General features: G+C 40.1%; 1 protein-coding gene across 4 annotated transcripts in view; it reads right to left on the bottom strand.

Moving 5' to 3' along the window:
• Elf1 (E74 like ETS transcription factor 1) overlaps positions 1-23,288 on the bottom strand; it is an 88,289-nt gene that overhangs the window by 41,933 nt on the left and 23,068 nt on the right. For 2 of the 4 annotated variants that reach the window (XM_027394041.2, XM_027394044.2), the window contains exon 1: positions 14,571-14,708. The exons of the other annotated variants lie outside the window; for them this stretch is intronic. The gene's annotated coding sequence lies outside the window, so the exon portion shown is untranslated. Of the gene's footprint in view, positions 1-14,570; positions 14,709-23,288 lie in introns of those variants that run through there. 4 annotated transcript variants of the gene reach the window in all.

The following is a 23,288-nucleotide window of genomic DNA, read 5'->3' as shown; positions in this document are numbered from 1 at the left end:
TATCATAAGAGGACCAAAGTTCTTTTCCAAGCACTGTTGTGTGGTATACTCACATGCATACAAATAAAAGTAAAAATCTCTTTAAAATAAGATGCTTAAAAGCAAGACATGCTGGTATTCATCTGTAATCCTAATATTTGCAAGGTAAAGGCAGGAGAATCTGTTCTAGCCTGGCTTAGACCACGATACCCTGTCTCAAAACAAACAAACAAACAAAAAAACCTTTGCTATGCTAACATTTTAAAAAATTAACTTTTTAATTTTTCAAATACTCAGTAGAATACAAAATTGTCTCTGTGAGTGGAGGTGTATCTTAGGGAAAAAAAAAAAAAAAAAAAAAAAGGCACAAAACCAAGTTTCTGTAATTTGTACTATACCACATGTATGACCACCAGCTTGGTTTTGTTTGTTTCTTGGAGACAATGCCCTTGAACGCAGGGTCCTGTTCATCCTTTTCATGGGTCACTTCAAGTGTATACAATCACACTGGTCTCCCATGTCTTTTAAGCAGCTAGCTATTCAATATAGCTACTTAATATTGGCCATTTGTTAATTTAAATCAACTGTCTGTACTTCAGTTGTTATTTAATTAAGAAAGGACATTTTTAAATTGAGGGCAGCACAGGGGAGTGAGGCATCCATTAGTTTATCCAAACTGGTTTTACTTTCATACAAATACCGAATGAATGATGGCGTGCATATAAAGCCTCAGACAAGGTTCTGGTGACCTGGGCAAGGCTGAAGCAGGCCTTTTCCCAATCAAACTCACCTTAGCTTCAACTATGTTCATTTTCAAAAACATCAGTATGCTCACACCAAACCGGCTGACTTTCTGTACTTTTGCCTTTTTGCTGACAGCACAGGAGCTGTTCCAGGACTCTGAGGGAGGCTGCAATTACTCCCCACACCTGAAATTCCAGTTCGTTCACATACTTCTCCACTCTCCATTACTGGCCACTCAGCTAGCCTGGTGTCAGGTTACAGCCAGGCAGCATTCACAGCACCTGAAAAGCCAACAGATCTCATACCTAGACCTGTTCGTACCTGTGGTCTCAGCATTGACTCTTTCTGAACATGTTCTGAAAACATGAGAGTTTAAAACTAAAAGAGAAACAGTGAGTGGTAATCATAAACTTAGTCATGAAAAAAGTTTTAATTCCTTTCTCAAAAAGGCTAAAAGTTATCATCAAAATATTAAATTATGCTTTATTATGCAAATTATCCATCTTCTGTCCTGTACCTAAAACCTGAACTCTGACAAAAAACCATCTACCCAGAGAATGCAAACATGTTAAAACGTCCTTATCAGTAAAACCTGTTTAGGCAACTAAACATTTTTTTCTGCAACAAACAAGAATTAACTTGCAAGAGATCAGTATCCCATTTCTGTGGCTGTCTATTCCTCTGGTTAATATTTTCATTTTAGGAAAAACTGGCTCTAGCATCATGGTTTTCCCATCTGAGAGAATAGCTGGTTCTCATCAGTAACATTTAGACTTTGGCACTGACTGCCTGAGGAAAGCCAGAGCCAGGTGTCCTTCCACAATAAACCCTACCTAGCATTTATAAGTTAGACACCAAGCCTGGGTACAAACCGAGAACTTCTCTCTAAATGGATTGGGGGCAGGGGGTAGACTCAGTCTGTAAAGTGAGTTCGGTCTCCAGAACCCACACCATGTGTGATGGTGCCTGCTTTCAATGCTGGTGCTGGGGAGACAGAGGAGGATGATCCTTGGTGCCTGCCGGCCAGACAGTCTAACCTAATTGAGTTCCAGGCCAATGAGAGACTCTGTCTTATGGCTGGGAGATCCTTATAATCATCTCCATGACTAACGGACACCTCAGCTTCTAAACGCAGGGAAAATAAAACATCAGCAGCACCAAGACCACAAAGACAGAGATGGGAAAGCAAAAGGCATGGGCCTAGTAGTACAGGGTACACAATTAAAATACTGACAGTGTTCAAAAGCATGTGCACAACTATTTTCCTATTTACAAATCTTAGAAACAAAGTTCATTGTAAGTAATCTGAAGATTTGTGGCATATATGGGCTAAAGTTTTAGGGTGTTCATCTTTTAAAATGTAAGGACTCAATGTTTGAATCACTTGAATCCACTTCAGCTACATTAACTACATCTTCAGCTCCTTAAACCATGCGGGATCCAGCAACGGAATGTGAGTCATAAACACCTTGCAACAGTAAAGTCCGTGTCCCCACCTCCACCCCCCACCCCCACCCACCCACCCCGCCACCCCCACCCCACCCCGCCAACCCACCTCGTTTTGTTTTTGAGGCAGAGTCTCACTTAGTGTGTAGCCCCAGATCACTTAGTGATCTTGAACTTGATATGCAGACTGGGCTGGTCTTGAACCCAAAGATCCACTGCCCTCTGCCTCAGCCTTAGCCTCCAAAGTATTGAGATTAAAGGTGTGCACCACCACAATAGGAAATAAAAGGTCTCTGGATATACAGTGACCAAATCTAATTCAAAACCAACTGTGTGGTGAATCTTAGGTGTTTCAGGAAGCTCACATCCACACTGCATCACGGGACTTCATTGCAGCTTTGGTTCAGAACACACAACACGCTTACTCTACGCTGTGCGTGTCAACACACTATGCAATGCTGTGAGTACTGCCTGAAACCTTGGCTCAGACTCAAGTATGTTATGAACTGCAAAGTTTTTGCATGTTTTCTGTTGTTACAGAAACAGTTTTAACTAGGGAAAACAAAGACTTTTAGTACCTAAGTAGCAAATTAATATATATTGGGTTTGATTGTTTTAGAATGTTTGATTTTTAAAGTTACATGTGTTGATGAATTGAGTTTCATTAAAAAAAAATGTTCAGTGAGGTCAGAGATATTGCTCAGCTAGTAAAGGAACTTGCTATCAATGTTGATAACACCTTTACTCCCTGAAACCTAAAGGTGGAGAGATCCACTCCTGCAAGTTATCCTCAGACCGCTACACATAAGCCATGAGATAGACACACACACACACCAAAACTTTTAAATGTAAAAAAAAAAAAAAAAAAAATTTAGTAAATTTTAGCTTGGGATTAAGACAGAATTCCCAACAATTTGGAAATAGCCCTAAACCTATTTCTGCCATTTTTGTACCATGTATTTATATGAAGCATCATTCTCCGCTTTGTTAATTATAAAATCAAACCACCAAACAAATCTGAAAAATGTCAAAGATGTTTTATGTCCCACAGTATAAAATATTCAGTCAAGATTTAATTATTTCATGTGAAAATAAACAAGTAATCCTCATTAGTATATAAATTTGTTTCTCTTTAATAAATGATAAAATTATATATACAAAAAATTATTCTATTGAATTTTTTTAAAAGATTTTTTTATTATGTACACAGTGTTCTGCCTGCATGTATGTCTGCAGGCCAGAAGAGGGCACGAGATTTCATTACAGATGGTTGTGAGCCACCATGTGGTTGCTGGGAATTGAACTCAGGACTTTTAGAAGAGCAGGCAGTGTTCTTAACCACTGAGCCATCTGTCCAGCCCCATTCTATTCAATTTTTTACAATCATTTGGTATGTGCATGAGTGTGTGGTTGGTGTGTCAGTGAACAGCTCTGCAGGAATTGGCTCTCCCCCTTCCACCTTGTGGGTCCTGTGGAGGTCCTTGAGTTGGCAGGCTTCACAGCAAGCACCTCTACTCACTGGACCTTACAAAGTAATTCCTGATGGTTTACTATGGTAAAGATTTGCTTTGTACAGCTATTTTACATATGGATATAATCGGGGTCGATGTAAAATTTCTCATGAGAAAAGTACAGTTAGGTCATCCTAACTGTAGCTGTAGGAAGGGTTGGGGGGAGGGGAGGGAGAAGGAGAAGGGATTGACAGGTGAAGCAAGCTTGTTCCTAATTTGAATTAATAAAAAAAAAAAAGAAAGAAAAGTAGCTGTAATTAGAAAAGTTCCAAGAAGCCCTAAAGTGCTTCAGTGACACTGGCTGAAGTTTTCTCCAATAGGAAATGGTTAACTATATTCCTTTGATGTCTATCTAGAACTAATCAAAAGATCTCAAACATCTATGTTCAGAGGCACCTCTACACTATTGATGGATTCAGTGGTAAGCAACTCATGAATATTTACTGAATTTACCTAAGTGTAGTACTGTGGAAAATACAGAAAAATAAAGCATCCACGACGTTTACAATGTAGTTCAGTAAACAAGATGACTACAGCTAAACCCCAGAAGGCAGTATTTGTTAAAAAAAAAAAAGTATGTCAGTGATGTATCCTTGCAGCCAGTCCAGGGGTTTTCAAAGAGGGCTCTAACAACAGAGTGTGGTCCCTGTGCTCGAAAAGCCCAATGCAAGTCCTACTAACATGGGACTACTGTTCAAAACTGAGGAGAATAGCTGTGACCAGCATGCACAGATGATGGCAAAACTGACAGCTTCCATCCACTGGTGTAAGATACTCTCCTCTAACCCTTTATTAATGGCATAGTACCCTCAACAAAGGTTTTTAAAGTGCTCAAGGTTATGGCAAAAAAAAAAAAAAAATTACATAAACAAAACTCACTTAGCTGATGATCTTTGTTTTTTTCTTTCTCCAGGAATTAGAAGGGAAGAAGTAGAGGGATGGAAGTACACACCTGTAAATTCTAGCACCAGGAAGGCAGAGGCATGAGGGGGCAATTATGAGGCCAACTTGGACCACATAATGAGTTCCTGTTTCAAAATCACGACAGTATGGTGGTACACGCCTACTGTGTCAGCCTACACTACACAGGAAGTTGAAAGTCATCCTAACTTGTATACTTAGACCTTATCTCAAATAACTTAAACAGCATCGAAAAGCTAAGCAGTGGTGCTGGCCGGTCCCCCAGCTACTCAGAGGCCTGGCAAGAAGACCAAAAGCTGAAGCTTGAGCTACAAAATGAGGTCAAGGCCAGTCTGGCAACTCACTGAGTGAGACCCAGCCTCAAAATCTGTAAAAAAAAAAAAAAAAGTTAAAAATACAAAAAGTTTAAATGAGGGCTAAGGCTAGGTTCTTTGGCATAGTGCTTGCTCAATATATAGGTTTAATCCCCCAATACCACCAAAAAAAAATCACAAATTAATTTTTTAAAGAGAAGAAAATGGAAAGAGACAAGTCTCTCTCTCTCTCTCTCTCTCTCTCTCTCTCTCTCTCTCTCCCTCCCTCCCTCCCTCTCTCTCTCTCTCTCTCTCTCTCTCTCTCTCTCTCTCTCTGAAACATGGTCTCACTGTTTAATCCTGGCTAGACTGGAACACACTAATCAGATGAGCTGGCCTCAAATTCACAGAGAACCACCTGCCTCTCTCTCTCTGCCTCCTGAGTGCTGGAATTGAAAGTGTGCACCACCAAGACCTTTAAAAACATGACTCTCTTACATTCTTTGTACAACGTGTTCAACTAAACTTGGATACCAGTAAAAATGAAATATATGGACTAGCTGCATCTATGCATGACTACATGTTGTCAAGTTGAACTAAGTATTTTGAATAGACAGTGAGTTATTCAATAAAGCAAATTATATCCGTGACAACCAATTTTCTTCACTACTTAACACAGCCTGCTCTCACCAGCATCCAGGAAAACTTAACCTCTAAGGCCACAGCTCAGTGGAGGAGCCTGGACACTCATCTAGGGTGTACAAAACCCTGGCTTTGATGCCGGACCCCACATAAAAAAAAAAAAAAAGGAAGGAAGGAAGGAAGGAAGGAAGGAAGGAAGGAAGGAAGGAAGAGAAGAGAAGAGAAGAAAGAAGTGCTCACTTCAACTATTTCTTGCAAATAAACCACAAAGCAAAATAAACCACAAAGCAAGTTGTAGAGAAGACAAATTCTAGTTCTTTAATCAGCTTGTTGATCTGATTCCAGAGGAGAGCTATCAAGTGTGTATATGCACCTGTGCTTGTACCTAGGTGCAACCTGAGAACTGAAGATACAAAAAGAAAGGCAAGTACGGTATGACCTTTGTCCTTAATTGGTTTGGTTCCTAAGAAAGTGAAACGGGGTACAGACAACTAAACGTAAATAAATGTATCAACCAAATGATGGGGGTGAGGGGATAAATAAATAAATAAATAAATAAATAAATATTGTGAGATGAAGAAAATTTTATGGAGTGACATAAAGTCTCATTAGTGAGACCTCCCATCCTGTCTTCCCAAGTTTACAGACTGTGAGAGGGAGGGAGGCATTCTAGTCAGAAGGAGCAAAGGTGACACTGACATTTAAATCTTAAAAAAAGAGGTGGGACAGCCCTAGTAGAAAACAAACTTTTCCACAGGGAAATGAAAATTGTCTCACCTCTTTGGTTATCTTCAGCAGTTTTTGTGAGTGTAGACAGATTTTCCACATTCAAGACACAATGGAAACCAAGAAAATGTTAAAAGGCATACAAAAGAAAATGCAACCATCTGTTCTGATATAGTGAGACCACAAAAATACATTTTTTTCTTTAAACATTTTCCTCCATTGTTTAGATTAAATATATTTGGTAAGGCTGGGCATAGTGGTACACACCTTTATTCTACAGAGGCAGGTGGATCCTCTGTGAGTTTCAGGCCAGCCTGGTCTACATAGAGAGTTCCAGGACAGCCAGAGCTATATAATATAGAGAGAGCCTATCTCCAAAGACTAGAGTAAAATAAATGAGTGTACTCATAAGCCCCAAGTCTCAGGAAGAGGTCCTGCCTCAAAACATGATGACTCTGTAGGGTAGGAGTTGTGGCTCAGTGGCAATGAACATGCTTAGCATGTCCAGGCCCTGGGTTTAGTTCCCAGGTCTAAAAAGTAAAAAGCATGGCTCCTAGTAATAACACCAAGGCTGACTTCTGCCCTGCATGTATACTTACACCTCACACACATGTGCACACATATGAACTCATGCACATATACACAAAGTGAACAGTTCCTGAGGAACAACAACTCTGACTCCTGAGGAATGCCCCCCAAGGTTGGCCCCTGGCCTCCACATGCGCGCGCACGCGCGTGCGTGTGTGCACGCACACACACACACACACACACACACACACACACACACACACAGACGTGCATGCGCATACACTCATAGACACACACATGCACACATACACTCACATTAAGATATACTTGAACTTAGGGTGGTGGTACATGCCTATAATCCCAGTACTTAGGAATCTAAGTTAAGAGGATCACAAGTTCAACGACAGTCTGGGTACATATAGAGACTCTCAGAAAACAAAACAAAATCACAAAAGGAAATATCTTTTAAATGTGTAAAACTTGTATTTTCCTATCAAGTCCTGTAACTAACATCCAATGGCCACTTCATAGCCATAAAATTCACGTAACACAAAGAAGCCTACCATACCCCTATAATCAACGGAGTACAAAAGTTTAATGAAACAAGCTTTATGCTTAACTGGGCTCCCTGATGGGAAATTAAAGCAGCAATTGTACATCTGTGTCTCTGTTCCTCTCTTCGTGGTTTAACTGACAGGAAGCAGAGAGCAAGATACAGCATACAAACGTCAAGTACTTCCTGCCTTCTCTGCTGCATCTTACTTTATAAATAGTTCAATTGCCCATGTTTAAATACAGTAAAGTGTGATATCAGAAAGATAAAAAGTGAAAAGACAATAAAAGTATGTCTGTGAGAGCTAAGATTCAGTATGCACACAAAAGAACAATGCTCAAGTCCTGTGACGCATTCCTAGGAATGAATACCAAAGATCAAAACACTGTGGCCAGGCCTGAAGGAGGACTGCTACAGAGCAACAGGAAACCAGGCAATTTAGTAAGACCCTGTCTCAAAGGAAAAATACAAAAAGGACTGGAGCTATTGCTAAATGGTAAGGTACTTGTCTATCATGCAAAAGGCCCTGGGTCAAAGGGGCAGAAAAAAAAAAAAACAAAAAACAAAAAAAACATCATGAATAAAACAACAGAATATGCCTTCAAACTATTTTACCTGTTTCAAGAGTTTGCCTATTTCAACAGTAACATTTACTCTCCTCCCTAACCCTAGCTTTACATATCAAAACAAACAGGGGAGGGAGAGGAAGCTGGATCTCTCTGAATTTGAGGCCAGCCGGATCTACATAAAGCATTCTTGGATTATTATCTGTGCCCCAAACCACCAACAAACTATCTCTAATTTCCCAAGGAACAAGTTAAAAACTTGGTTCCTGTAATTTATTTATATATCTACCATCAACTATCCAAAAGTCAAGCAAAACTATTCTCAGTAAATAAATTCAGCTACTTCAAGCCATTTTAACGTAACTTCCGATTAGTTGAAATGAAAATAGGTGCTCAGTTGTTCATCATGCCTCCCAAACTAATAATCCTTATGAATGATCACAACTCATCACTCAGGCCTCCTGTTCTAGATCAACATGGGTAGGCAAAATGCAGCTATCTTCCCCACTAATATTGGTCAGTTCTTACCCGGCTATTAATAGACTCTACCTCAACTATAATTTTATCAGGCTTTAGAAAGTGCTGGGCAGTAGTGGCACCTGAGAGGCAGAGGCAGGTAGATCTCTATGAGTTTAAGGCCAGCCTGGTCTACAGAGCAAGTTCCAGGACAGCCTCCAAAGCTACAGAGAAACCCTGTCTCAAAAAAAAGTGTTATTCTAGGTCATTGTCTAAAAATGGCATTGTTCATATCACATAACTCCACTGAGAGCACCCTAAGGCTTTTTTCCCTACTAGAATTTAACATACACTTACTATTTAGGTTTAAGTAAGGCACTGTGCTCATAAAGTACAAAATCTTATAGGCTAGCATGAATATACAGTTTCATTTTTACCTAATATTTTCAATGAAAGGCTATTATTGCCTTAATATTAATTCTAATGAATACCTCCAATTTAAACCTGAATATTCAGCTCAGGGTATAACTCAGTAGTGTACCATTCACTTAGCCTATGCAAGGCTGAGAAGTATGGGAGGGAGACAGGAAGAGGGAATGAGAATAGATGGGCTAAAGATATAGCTCAGTGGTAGAATGACTTGCCTCGAATGTTCAAGGCCCTCGGTTTCATTCCCAAGCACTACAAATAAAAAAATAAAATCTGTGTGTGTGTGTGTGTGTGTGCTTTCATGCTCCTGGATGTATACACACACTCTTTCAACACTTTCTAACTAACTTTAAAATAACTTAAATAAACACAATGTATATGGAATTTTTAAGCACCAAACTTAAGTGGTCCCCCGCCCTCCCCGAGACTGGGTTTCACTGTGGCTTTGGAGCCTATCCTGGCACTCACTCTGGAGACCAGGGTAGCCTCGAACTCACAGAGATCTGCCTGCCTCTGCCTCCCCAGTGCTGTGATTAAAGGCGTGCGCCACAACGCCCGGCAGAACTTAAGTGCTTTAAAACATACTAAACTACACTAAGCCTATTTATAATTATTGGGCTTTCATTATAACAGATATTTTAGATGTACAAAGTAACCTACCTTCAAAGATGCCTCTCACAGAAAGTGTTCTGACTTTATGCAGAATATATGTACAAAACATTTCCTATGGCGGCTTTAACAGAAAGATTAAGTGTCTAAATGAATGTTCTCTTTCAAACCTTCTTAAAATACTTCTTTAATTCAAACTGAAACTTTGTTTTTCTTGTGGTACTAAGGATTGAAACAAGCCACCTGCATGCTAGGCAAGCAGTCTACCACAGAGCTGTACCACTGCCTCTTGAGTCTGAAACTCTATATAGCAACTCAAAGTTCTTCCAGTTAACAACACAATAAAGAACTGTAAACTAGGTGTGGTGATTCTTGCCTGTAATCCCAAAACTGGAAGGAATTCAAGGTCAGCCTGGGCTAAATAGGGAGACCCTGTCTCAAAAAAAAAACACAAAAAAACCAGGAATGGTGGTGGTGGTTGAGGGTACTTGCTGCTCTTCCAGAAGACCTGAGTTCAGTTCTCAGCACCCATAATAGGTTCCTTACAACCACCAGTAACCCCAGCTCCCAAGGTATCAGAAACCTCTTTTTTATAAAAAGGAGATGAATTTTAAAAGCAAGGAAAACTTAAAATGTACTGACAACTGATCTTCTAAAAGTTCATTTAAAGGTACATTTCACCTATTGCTATAAAGTACATTAACATGGCTGATACCACTGTAAACTCCTTTTCAATTCAAATGAAAGTCACCGCACAAAAGCCCCTTAGCTCACTGAAGCAGCAGCAGCTTCCTTCTACCTCCAGCTTCCCGTTTCACAAGGCAAAGGGACAGAGGCTCACACCAAATACTTTCACTTTCTTTGAGACGGTTGATTTCTTCATTGGGTGCCCCAAACTACAAAAATACTCCATTGTGAAGCCATGTTTGGCATAAACTGTAATAAAATTACATTTCTGCCACACAGTTTTGTGGATATGCCATCGCCTACTTACCCAATCACTAATTTTTGAACAAGTGGATCATTTCCAGTGTTGTACTATTGTAGTGATTCTCAAAAAGTGATTCTCAGATCCACCCGGGACCTAGAAGCCTTCTCAGCTCTTCATTAGGTCAAAATGATCCTTATTATACAACCTGAGTGTCAGTCACCCCTACCGTCTCACTGCTCTGACATGCACAGTGTTGCTGCAAAAGCAAAGACAGCTAGAGCTTGCCAGGCCTCAGTATGAGTCAAGGCTGAGTAGCCAAACCATCCTACTTATATTTTTACCAACTAGCACTGACAATTTTGTAAAAAATTTATTACTAGAAGTACTTTAATGTCATCAGCAAGAAACAAGAAATATGCTGGTATAGAAAGAGAATGCAAAGATAAGCCTTAGAAAAATTAACCTCATTAAGTTGAATGAAATAAGCAAATCACTACCGAAAAATGTGGTTCTATTTACAATTATTACAAAGTTCAAAGGAATAAAACTATAAAGATTATCATAAAAGTCACACCAGGCAGTGGAGGCACACACCTTTAATCCCAGTACTTAGGAGGCACAGCTAGGCAAATCTTAGAATTAGAGGCCAGTCTAGTCTACAGAGTGAGTTCCAGGACAGCCAAGGCTATACAGAGAAACCCTGTCTCAAACAAACAAACAAACAAAAAACAAACAACAACAACAACAAAAACCTCCTTTTATAGTGTTATAATACAATATTACACTTGGACTCTACTGGACCATGCAGTTTCTCAGTCCAGAAAATAATTACCTGTAGTTACATTTAGATTCTTGGGCAGTGGTGGTGCACGCCTTTAGTCCCAGCACTCGTGAGGCAGAGACAGGTGGATCTCTGTGAATTCGAGACCAGCCTGGTCTACAAGAGCTAGTTCCAGGACAGCCTCCAAAGCCACATAGAAACCCTGTCTTGACAGCCACTTTGGAAATCAGTAAGGGGACTCCTCAAGAAAATGGGAATGAGTCTACCACAAGATCCAGCAATTCCACTCCTAGGCATATACCCAAAAGAAGCACATTCATACAACAAAGATGTTCAACGATGTTCATAGCAGCACTATTTGTAATAGCCAGAAACTGGAAGCAGCCTAGATGCCCCTCAACCGAAGAATGGATGGAGAAAATGTGGTACATTTACACAATGGAGTACTATTCAGCTGAAAAAAAAAAAACAATAGAATCTTGAAATTTGCAGGAAAATGGATGGAACTCGAAGAAACCATTCTGAGCAAGGTAACCCAATCACAAAAAGACAAACATGATATGTACTCACTCATATGTGGATTTCAGACATACAGTAAGGGATTACCACCCTACAATCCACACTGCCAGAGAAACTAGTAAACAAGGAAGACCCTAAAAGAGACAAACTTTGTCCCCTGGAGAAGGGGAAAGGGTCATCATCCCCTGAGCAAATTGAGAACATCGGGGAGGATGTTCATTAGGTAGTGATTTGCTTATTTCATTCAAATTGGAAGATCGGGGAGGAAGCTACGAGAGTGAGAGGGAAGAAAAGGAAGGATGCAGAGGTCATGAGGAAGCAGAAATTTTGAGTCAGGTGTAGATTAGAAGAAAGGACAGATGATAGGTAGGATTTTAGTTGGTGGGTGGTAGAGGAGGAAGGGAGGGAGAAGGGAACTGGGATCGTCATGTAATTCAATCTTGTTTGTAATTCATATATATAAAAAATAAAAAACTAAAAAAAAAGGAAACCTTGTCTTGAAAAACCAAAAAGAAAAAAAGAAAAAACAAAAAGCAAACAAACAACAACAACAAAAAACCTGAAACTTCCCAGGAATAACCAGACGCAAAGCGTCACGTGAGATTGTGTGGACTCCTGTGTAAAGTGTTTGGCTGGAGCTTCCAGGTCCATCTTACAGCCCCTACACAGACTGAGAAGCCCCATTCTTATTTCTCTAAACCCTTCACACTCTGAGAATCTCTGAACAAAGGGAAGGCACCAAGAGTTACATTTAGATTCTTTAAACTATACCATCTAGCTTTGCACAAATACAATCATTAGTTTATAACTAAGCATATAGTATATAGATGATATATCATGTAAAGCTATCTTGCTATCTTGAAAGTTTCTAGCTTACAGAAGATAGGATGATATATCCTAAGAGAAAACAAAGCAAAAACTTTTTTTTTTTAAAGACACTATATGTAGTAGTCCCGACTGCCTGGAAATCACCATGCATCACCACACCTGGCCAAAAACAAAAACAAAAACAAAAAACCATCACTGTGACCCATGTCAGTAATTCCAGCATTTAGGAGGTAGAGAGGCAGGAAGGTCAGAGTTCAAGTTTATTCCCTTCTTTACTACACAGTGAGTTCAAAGCCTGGAACCAGTATCAGCACTTACGTGAGCCATAAATGAGGCAGCTGAACTGCCCTCAGTCAACAGTACTAATTCTCTATGATTCAATTTAAACTTCCCTTCAATCTTATAAAAAAAAGAGCAGTAGGATAACTATCAAGTCAGTCTCCCTGACCCCCCACCCCAAACCTCCCTTTCTGCCATTCCCCGTAAGCCCTACCTTTTAATCATAGTAAGAAAGTGACAGCCAAGCATGGTAGCACATGCCTATAATCCCAGCACATGAAGAACCAAGGCCAAATAGAGTTCAAGACCAGCAAGACCCTATCTCAAAACAAACATGAAAAGAAACTGATATACATGGCCAATGTCTATTTAAATGCAGCACCATCTCAACTTTAAGAAATCAAATTCTTCTATTTAGTAAATATGTTCTTAGTTTGCTTATTTGCCCCTTGATTTTTCTCTTATGGATCACTAGCCTTAAAAAAGAAAAGGCAAAAAACAGGTAAGAAAGTGTCATTGGGTTTTTTATTTTTTTTTTCAGCCCAGACTTGAAGCAAATACAGCCTTTGCTTAGTCAAAGGCCAACCAAACCTGCAATACGCAAACAGAGGTGATGAAGAAGGGCTCACAGCTGAACTGTCGAAACGTCTGGGCTCTCTTACAAGACCACAATACTGAGATCTGCTGACACCAAGACGCTTCCGAGAAACTAAGAAGTAACACTCTTCTTGCCTTCCCTTTCAAATCTACCTGGACGTCAAGCACTCAGAAAGCCAGAGCAATCCTCAGCCAACTAGTTAGAAACTACTTAGGTCAATAATAAATGACAGAGAATTTGATTTCCAAAAGGTCTTCCTAATTATTACATACTCAAATTTTACTTTAAACAAATGTTAGTTTCATGAATGTTTCACAAGTAAAATATTACTGCACAGTGAATGTATACTTGCCAGGCAAATATGACTGTTTTAGTGATAACAAATAATTCAGGGAAAAACTGAACCACATCCTGTTAACAAAAGTTTTTAATTTTTTAATTAAAAAAAAAACATTAAAACTAGTAGTAAGAGGAAGACCAACACTCTCCTATTCTCTACACAAAACTGAGCTAGTACACAATTCCTTTAGAAGTGGCTTCACTTCTAAAGTTGCTATCCAAAGCAAGTTCATGTGATCATCAGGCTTCATTTCTCTCCAATACTGAATCAGTCCAGACAGTCTCCCTCGTCACTGAAAACACGCTTCCCACCGAAATGTCTCTTCACTTTAGAGTGCTCTATGTAGCTTTTACATCTCTCTCTGGTTTTCAAGATGAAATATTTAGTGTAATTCATTAACTTAAAAAAGGGAAACAAAGCATAGAATGGTCTGTGAGCAACACTTATGACTAAATTAACCCAAGATTTCAGACATAATTAAAAACCCTAAGAAAGCCACTGTTCCTGGATTTTTTTTTGAACATCTGAAGCTCATGAGCGATACAGTCTACTGAAGAGTCACTTCTCAGCTAGCCCCACAAAGACAATTAGATTTATTTTAATTAAAACTTGATCTGGTTTACTTTGGGGGATTCTCCTTCATCTAAAGTTAGAGGAGGGGAAATGGCAAACACACTGATAGATCAAGCGCTGTGAGGAAGAGCTAGGACTTTCAGCCTTTGAATGCTTTGTTGCCTGTAGCTGAGTGCAAGCAGGCATGTGACTCACTGCACATATTTATTTGTCAGAGTTAAGAATACGCTCAGCCATGTTCTACCACAGGTAAGAACCACCTCCAAACATTCACTAGCTCAAAAGTAGCCAAGAGCAGACAACAAAATCACAAGTTACCTTTAAACTTTGTCTTCAGGTTTCGGCCTCTGGGCTTGAGACTGAAAAGCAGCCCGGCAAGTTTTGTGCTGTTAAAATGGCTCCTGTAGATTGGGGAAGTGGTGTCTGCTTCAGCTTATGACTCACACATGAAACTAAGTGTTTCTAAGGGAGGCACGCCCATGTTGCTGTGGACCCAATTATTCTGCTAGGTCAAACATGCAAATGCACAGGTAAAAAAGACGGGGGAGAGGCATACGGCAGGAGTCAGACAAGAGCCAAGGAGCAAAATCTACCTAGTTTAAACTGTCACTTGGTAACTGCTGTATCTTAAAATTAATAGTATAAAATAGAATGTCAAGCTACAAGAAAGGTAATGTAACACATCAAATAAATACAACTACTATAAAAGGGAAAAGGTGAAAGAGGATGAAGAGAGAACGAACTGTGTCTCTTACCACAGCAATTGAAAAGGTGCGTCTAACCTAGCTACTCATTAACTCTCATATGAAGGGATATATGGCTATGTAATCTGGAAAAGCTAGCAAACTGTAATACCAGATGCAGACTTGTAGGTTCTCCAAACAGATAAAATTCACTAGACAATCCAAAGTTCAGTGGAAAAATAAGTGCCAATTAATGTGACTAAAATAACTTTTAAAAATTCATGTTAGAAAGTCCAACATAGCAAAACGACTTTAAGCAGACCCGAAAGGTTGATGAAATACTTATTAAAAGTTCACAACTCTATTGTTTCCATGAGAGAGCCATGGCTTTACCTGTGGAATTAAACTTTCTGCACTCTAAGTACCAGGCAGGCACCCTTCTCCTACTGTGCACTGTCCCCAGGCTAATCCAATGAGCAAACGGCTAAAGCTACGTCCTCCAGGTCACCAGGTCACCATCTGACAAGATACTCAAGCCACCAAAACATTACCACAACTATTTACCCTGGCCCCTCATCGAGCATATCTTAATTTATTGGAAGAAATTAGTTAATTAACATGGCCTGTTTATTTCACTGAAGAATTTCTTTTTTCTTAAAATACTCTCTAGGACTTAATAAATTAATTTTTAATTATGCAAAAGAAAAGAATAAATCAATTTAAACTGCCAAATGTCCTACTTAGCTCACTTAATTCAGAATGAATATTCAGAACCCATTCACCAAGGAACAAGGTTTTCTGACAGTCAATGGAAGTCTACTGTTCACTGGAAAGCCCCCAACTCATTTCCACAGCTGAAATAGTTTGGGTAATATCCATGTAAACGTAATCTGATTTTTAAAAGGTAATTAGGAATAAAAATTATAAAAATTAAAAATATAAGGATGATATCAAAATAAATAAATGGCAACACTGATTTTTTTAACTGACAAAAAATTTACAAAAAAAAAAAAAAAAAAAACTCACACATCTTAGAAAAGAGGGCTGGGAAATGGCTTGCTTGCCTTATGAGCCCAAGAACTTGACTTTGATGCCCATCACCCAGGTGAAAATCTAGGCCTTGGGTTGGGATGTAGCTCTGTAGACAAGTGCTTGCCTAGCATGAATAACGATTTGGAGCTCAATGCCTAGCAAAAGAGGGGAGACAGGAAGACCTCTGGAGCTCACTGGCCAGCTAGTCTAGCCTAATCTACCCTGTCTCAAAAACAAAATTGGTGGCTCCTGAGGAAAAACATCCTGACTTTTGCCCTTCCCACGCAGGTGAGCACACATGGGAACATAGAAAGGGCTTGTAAGAGAGTTCAGTGGCACATGCCTGTAATTCTAGTTACTTAGGCTGAGGCAGGGCAATGCAAGGCAGAATCAAGTCCAGGCTACATACACAGCAAGTTCAAGATCAACCTTAGTTACATAGCAAAACCCATTCTTTAAAGACAAAACAACAACAAAAAAGCAAGACTGAGAGTATGGCTCAGTGGTAGAATACCTGCCAAATACATACAATGCCCAATCCACAACACTGAAAAACACAATTCCTTAGGGCTAAGGTACACCTCTAATACAGCAAATCACATACCAAGCATGTGTGAAACATGGGGTTCACAATACACACACACTAGGGTTTGATGCCATAGCCATCCCGGGAGGTCAATAAATTAAGCATACATATCCCAGAGGTACATTATAATATACTGTTCTGGGGTTAGGACTGGTATGTTTTCAAAATAGTGAAAATCGGGCACAGCAATATGTGCCTATAATCCCCAACTCAGCTAGTTAGCATGTTTAAGACCAGCATAAGCTATATTAGACCCTGTACTGGCACTAAAACTCAGGTCTTCATGTTTACACAATATGTATTTTACTAACTAAGCATTTCCCAAATGTGCAACTACTACTTTTATACATTGTTGGTAGGTAGGGAAAATGATATAGCTACTTTAAAAGACACTGGCAGTTTCATAATAAGTTAAACATATATGTATCATATGATCCAGCAATTAATTCCTACAGACAGAGCTGCTCAGTTTTTGAGTCAGGATTACACTCCAGGCAAGCAGACTTAAAATTCTGTAGAACTCACTATGTATGTAGCCCAGGCTAATCACAAACATGTGGCATTCCTCCTGCCTCAGCTAATTTTTTTTTAAATATTTATATTATTTTATTCAAGTAAGCAGTTTGCCTGCATGTATGTCTACACACCATGTGTGTGCCTGGTGCCTAAGATGGTCAGAAGAGGACATTGGATCCCCTGGATATATAGTTACAGATGGTTGTTAGCTACCATGTAGGTGCTGGAAATCAAACCTGGGTCCTCTGCAATAGCAAGGAATGCTCTTAACAACTAAGTCCACTACTCCCTGCCCTTAGTTCTTTTTGAGACAAGAACTCACCATGTCTGGGAACTCATTATGTAGACCATGAGGTCCTCCTGTCTGTTTCTGACCACTGAAATCATTTTTATCTAACAGTGAGATCTACCTCAAATAGCAATTTCATTTAAAGGGGTTATGGATATAGCTCAATAGTAGATTGCTTTCCTGGCATGCCTCTGTGAGGCCCGGGTTCAAATTGCTAGCAACACAGGAAAAAAAAATATATATATATAGTATGTATGTATGTATGTATGTATGTATGTGTATACCCACACCCTAGCTGTCCTTTCTCTACCACCAACTATAGTCTTGCTGGAAAACAACTCTACCAACGATAATGACCTTGGTCCATGAAGGGGAAAGAGAGGAAGATGGGGAGGGAAGGTACAACTCTGATTGCAAGAAGCAAAAGGCCAGGCTACCTAATGCTCAGCTGTAATCCCAATCCTGGAGGCTGAGGCAGGAGAATTTCAAGTTATAGATAGCTAACAGAAAGCTTTAGGTAATACTAATGCTGACTGTCAACTTGACTAGCATGCAGTACCTCAGGGGTTAGTGAAATAACTTGGCTTTCCAGAAACAGATCCGAGGATCCTGGTGTAATCAATGGAGCTCTCTCTTTGTGTATTCACAATATGGTGGCATTAGTAAAAGGTGGTAAAATGTAGGAGGAGGCGGGGCTTAGGTGGAGGAAATAGGTCACTATCTGTGCTATCCTTGAGGCCTATTTCAGCTGGCTTCTTTCTGTATTCCCCCCTTCTCTACTTCTTGTTTGCCAAGAAGCCAAGAACAGCCTCCACCCAACACTCCTGCTGTCATGGTTTGCCCAGGCGCATGGAGCCGAGCAACCATGAACTGAATCTTCTGAAATCATGGGCCAAAATAAACCTTTCCTTCCTTCAGTTGTTTATGGCAAGTATTTAGATACAATGAACCAATTACCCCATCTATTTAAAAAAAAAAAAAAAGCCACATTGCTTATCATGGTATTTAAGGCTTTTAACATGTGAATTCAATTTTTCTTTTCCAGTCCCAATTCCCCACTCCACCTCTCTGTCCATGTATTTCCTTCTCTTTTCCCACATACATACATACATACATACATACATACATACATACATACATACCAAACACACACATAAGCATGCAAGTTCACATGCACGGTCCAGACTTACTAAAACCTTCAGGAATTTTGGGAACTGTTCTTACCCACTCCTATTTTTTCACCCTCCTCACCACTGCTTCCTGGCATTGGCCTCCACAATCCCACCACCCAGCCTGCCTCCTACATACACGCAACTCTCATTTCAAATGCCTCCTCTGCATTAAGGATCCTCTCAACAAGCCTACTTAGAGTTACTGAAACACTTATCACTGTAAACCTGAACATCTTAGAGATCCTCTGTCCAGTCCAGTAGCTTTTCAATGGTTTACCACAAGAGCCTTCAGGAAAATACATTTAAGGATGCTGTTTTAAAAAAAAACCTCAAACACTGACCCATTTCAAAAATAAGAAATGGAGTTGGGCATTGGTGGTACAAGCCTTTAATCTCAGCACTTGGAAGGCAGAGTCAGGCGGATCGCTGTGAAGCCAGCCTGGTCTACAGAGCAAGTTCCAGGACAGCCTAGGATTATTACACAGAGAAACCCTATCTTGGAAAAGAGAAGAGACGAAAGGGGGGGGAGGAGAGGGAGGGAGGGAGGGAGGGAGGGAGGGAGGGAGGAAGGAAGGAAGGAAGGAAGGAAGGAAGGAAGGAAGGAAGGAAGGAAAAAGAAAAGGATGCAAGCCGGGCGTTGGTGGCACACACCTTTAATCCCAGCACTCGGGAGGCAGAGGAGGCGGATCTCTGTGAGTTCGAGACCAGCCTGGTCTACAAGAGCTAGTTCCAAGACAGCTTCCAAAGCCACAGAGAAACCCTATCTTGGAAAGAAAGAAAAGAAAAGGATGCCAGGCATGGTGATGCATATCAGTAATCCCAACACAAAGAAGACACAGGTAAGATTGCCAAATTCAAGGCCAACCAAGTACACAGTGAGTTCCAGGCCAGCAAGGGGTCAGAGACTCTTATCTCAATTTTAAAGGGAGTCTCCACATAGAAACTGCTTTCTTTAGGGCCTGCCTGAAAGGGATCTTGAGAAACAATAATCATTATTGTAAACTTAACCAAGTGGTGATTCCAACGGCAGCTGCCATCCAGATGTAGTTTCACTGCTTAATCAAATTAATATTCCTGGCACCTGAATAGGAGCTACTAATTTGGCAAACACCTTATTCTCCATGCCTATCCATAAAATGAACCAGAAAGTTTACTTTAGCTGGCAAAGCCAGTAGTGCACATTCACCATCCTGCTTGAGATACATCAACCTTCCAGCCACATGCCACAACAAGCTGGGGTATTTGATGAAGAACAAGCGAATACAGAGCAAGCAGCAGAGGGTACATATTAATGCCAGTTACTAGGCTAGGACATGACCAGTTACAGAAACTCCCTATTCTGTTAAGAGTATATTTGTACAATATACACAAAGCAAGTATCTTTCCTCTTAGTTCTTCATCGTGTAACATAAGATGTACAGACTTTATGTCAGTACTGAAGTATTGCTAATTTTCTATTATAATTTAAGTTAGAGACTACCAGAAAAGCAAAGACAAAAAGTAGTACATTTTTGAGGATCATTAGCATATATTCTAGGAGCACATTCATGACATAAAGTGACAGATAATATAATGATACTCTTGGGACACCCCATCATTTACAAAGGAGGCTGAGAAGAACAGAGAAATGGGAGAGGAAAACAAGGCCTACGCTCTTAGCTTGGAGTCCAATAAAAGTGTTCCAAGAAGAGGGAGCCAACACACCAAATGCTGGTCACAGACCAAGGAAGATGAGGTCTGAAGAAAAATGACAACTGGTCTTAGCAACATAGTCATCACTATTAATTTTGAAAACATGGGAGGGGGTGGAGTGATTAAGATTAAGCGTTTACCTGCTGGTGGTGGCACATGCCTTTAACCCCAGCACTTGGGAAGCAGAGGCAGGTGGATCTCTGTGAGTTGGAGAGTCTACAGAGAGAGTTCCAGGACAGACTCCAAAGCTACACAGAGAAACCTTGTCTCAAAAAACAAAAACAAAACAAACAAACAAACAAAACCCTCATATACATAAAATAAAATGGTTTTTTTTTTAAAGAAAGGTTGTATGTGTAATAGTCTATTTTATAGGTGTTTTCTCCAGACTGAAATATTCCCTCCTTGAGATAGAAGGGAGCTCATAAAACTCCTAAGAAGCTCACAAAGCATAGGAAGACTGTAAACATTGGAAGCCCCCAAGTCCCAGTAGCTACCTGAAATCAGTGTGTATAAACTGCTGAGGAGGAGGAGATCCTTCCATGGTATGGCTGCCTAAGGGTCCTGACTCAACACTTACAGGGCAGGTGCTTTCTCAGTGTTTCAGCTGCTAGAGACCCACCCATGATCCTGTAACCCCAATAAACTCACTGGCTCAAGAGCCAAAGGTGGGTGACACTGTTTCTTTGTTCTATCTTTGTCCTCTCTAGCCAGGATAAGCAGAAACAAAGTACCTAGGAAAAATCACACAACCATGTTCTAAAATGAAACAGCCTGATTAGAGAAATTTCAGAAGAGAGAGAGGTGAGATTAAAGATAAGTTTTGGGGGTTGGAAAGATGGCTCAGCAGGACAGAGCATTTGAGGCTCTTGCAGAGGGCCCAGATTTGATTCTCGGTACCCAAGTGGCCACTCACAACTATCCCAACTCTAGTTCCAAGGGCTCTTCTGACCTCTGTAGACATCAGGAAACCCGAAGCACACTTACACATATGCAAGCAAAACATTTGTACACAAAAACAACAAAATTAATTACTTTTTAGAAAGCTGTTTATTTTGTTATGATTATAATCATGGGAAGATTTTCTACTTAAAGAGTTGGGGAGAAGGGAGTCAAAGGGTCTAGTGTTTAGCAAAACCATCTTTCTACTGCCAAAAACACTCCACAGTGCTTGCAGTAATTTTATACAGGTTTCTGCTTTACAAATAGTAAGCACCTGAAGATAGGCATTTTATTATGTGTCTTATACAAGTGTGTGTGTGTGTGTGTGTGTGTGTGTGTGTGTGTGTGTGTGTGTGTGTTTGTAGACAGTTTACTTCATACTACTATAGGATTTGAAGAGTTACTAATTTATTTTTGAGGCAGCCTCACAAGTGCTATCAACCTTTATTTTTTTATATGTATTTATTTGAGTGTGGATATGCAGGTCCCACAAAGCATATGTGGAGGTCAGAGGGCAACTTATAGAGATCAGTTCTCTTCTTCGGTGTTTGGGGGTTCAAACTGAAGTCCTTGGGCTTTACCTGCTGATTCATCTCTCTGGGTCCTTCATCTTTATTTTTTGAGATAGTCTCCCACTAAACCTGAAGATAAAATTAATTCATCTAGGCTTGTTGGCCAAAGAGCTTCAGAGTTGTGTCTCCTTCCCTGCAACCTTCTTTAAAGATTGGAATTACAAACACATGCCACCATGCCCTGCTTTTTATGTGGGTTCTGGGGATCCAAACACAGGTCCTTAGGCTTTACCAAGTGAGCCTTTTCCCTGGGCCCTTTGTTTTCCTTTTGATTTTTTGCAATACTAGGAATTGAACCTAGGATCTTGTGCATGCTAAGTAAACCCTCTACCAGTGAGCTAAATCCCAGCCCCATTTTCTGTTTTGACTGAATACTGGAACAGCATAGAGACCTGGCAAATTTTGAGATTCATTTCAGTTCTGACATTTGATTCTATAGCCTTTCTAAATTCTCAGAGTGGTGTTTGCAGAATGAAAACAAAAATCATATTAAGGACATGTGTAAAAATGTCTCAGGACCTGTAAGATGATGACCCAGGTTCAGTCCCTGGGCCCCATAAAGTTAAGGAAGAAACAACTGCCCAAGTTGCCCTGATAGCCACACAAATCCTGTGACACACTTATGAGTGCCATGAATATGTACTCTTCTTAAGTTTGTTTTTTTTTTTTTTTTTAACAATGTTCTATTATGTGTGCATGTGTGTGTATAGGAGATTTGAACTCAGTTCCTCATGATTTTATAGCAAGTGCTTTTAAACTACTGAGCCAGTTCCCCAGCCCTTTCTTTGCCAAGTTTTGATAGCTGTCAGGAAGATAATACTCGTCGTCAGTAATGTGAATTTTATAAAATCTTCAAAGTGCAATTATGCCAACTATACTTTCTTTACTAATAAATATTTAGATTTGTTTTACTTTTATGTATATGAGTGTTTCATCTACACATGTGTACCTGGCATCCACAGAGGTCAGAAGAGGGTGTTGTATCTCCTGGAACCAGAGTTACCGTCAGTTAGGGGTGAACTGTCATGTCAGTGCCTTTTTCATTTAGGCCTCAATCCCAGAAGCCTTGGGTCCTTAAGACCAAAACCCAGAGACGTAAAAATAAGCGCCTTCAATTCTTATCTTTGTTAATTGATAAAAAGAAAACTAGGGAAAATCTTAGTCTGCTTTCTTTTCTTCTTAAGAAAGAACACAGGCTTATTTAGCACATTACAATAGCAGTAAGGAAGAGCACATGGTAGGCTACCTTTTGGGAAGATGGCTTGGTAGGTAAGTACTTACCATGCAAGCCTGAGGACATAGCTCAGATCCTTAGCACAAACATAAAAGAGGCTGGGCCTCACACCTATCGCCCCAGCCCAGCAAGAAAGAGATAGGAGAACCCCTGGGGCTTCCTGACCAGCCAGTCTAGCCTAAAATACATGAGAAACCTTGCCTCGGGGGAATAAAGGAGAAAGGGACAGAGAACACATGACTTCTCTGGTCTCCACACCCGAGGGCATAGCACACACACAGAGAAAATTAACTTTTCTTATTTCCCAACACAAAGGAA

This window comes from Cricetulus griseus (genome assembly GCF_003668045.3).
Source record: "Cricetulus griseus strain 17A/GY chromosome 1 unlocalized genomic scaffold, alternate assembly CriGri-PICRH-1.0 chr1_1, whole genome shotgun sequence".
NCBI lineage: Eukaryota > Metazoa > Chordata > Mammalia > Rodentia > Cricetidae > Cricetulus > Cricetulus griseus.
This window is presented reverse-complemented; position numbering and strand designations above follow the sequence as displayed.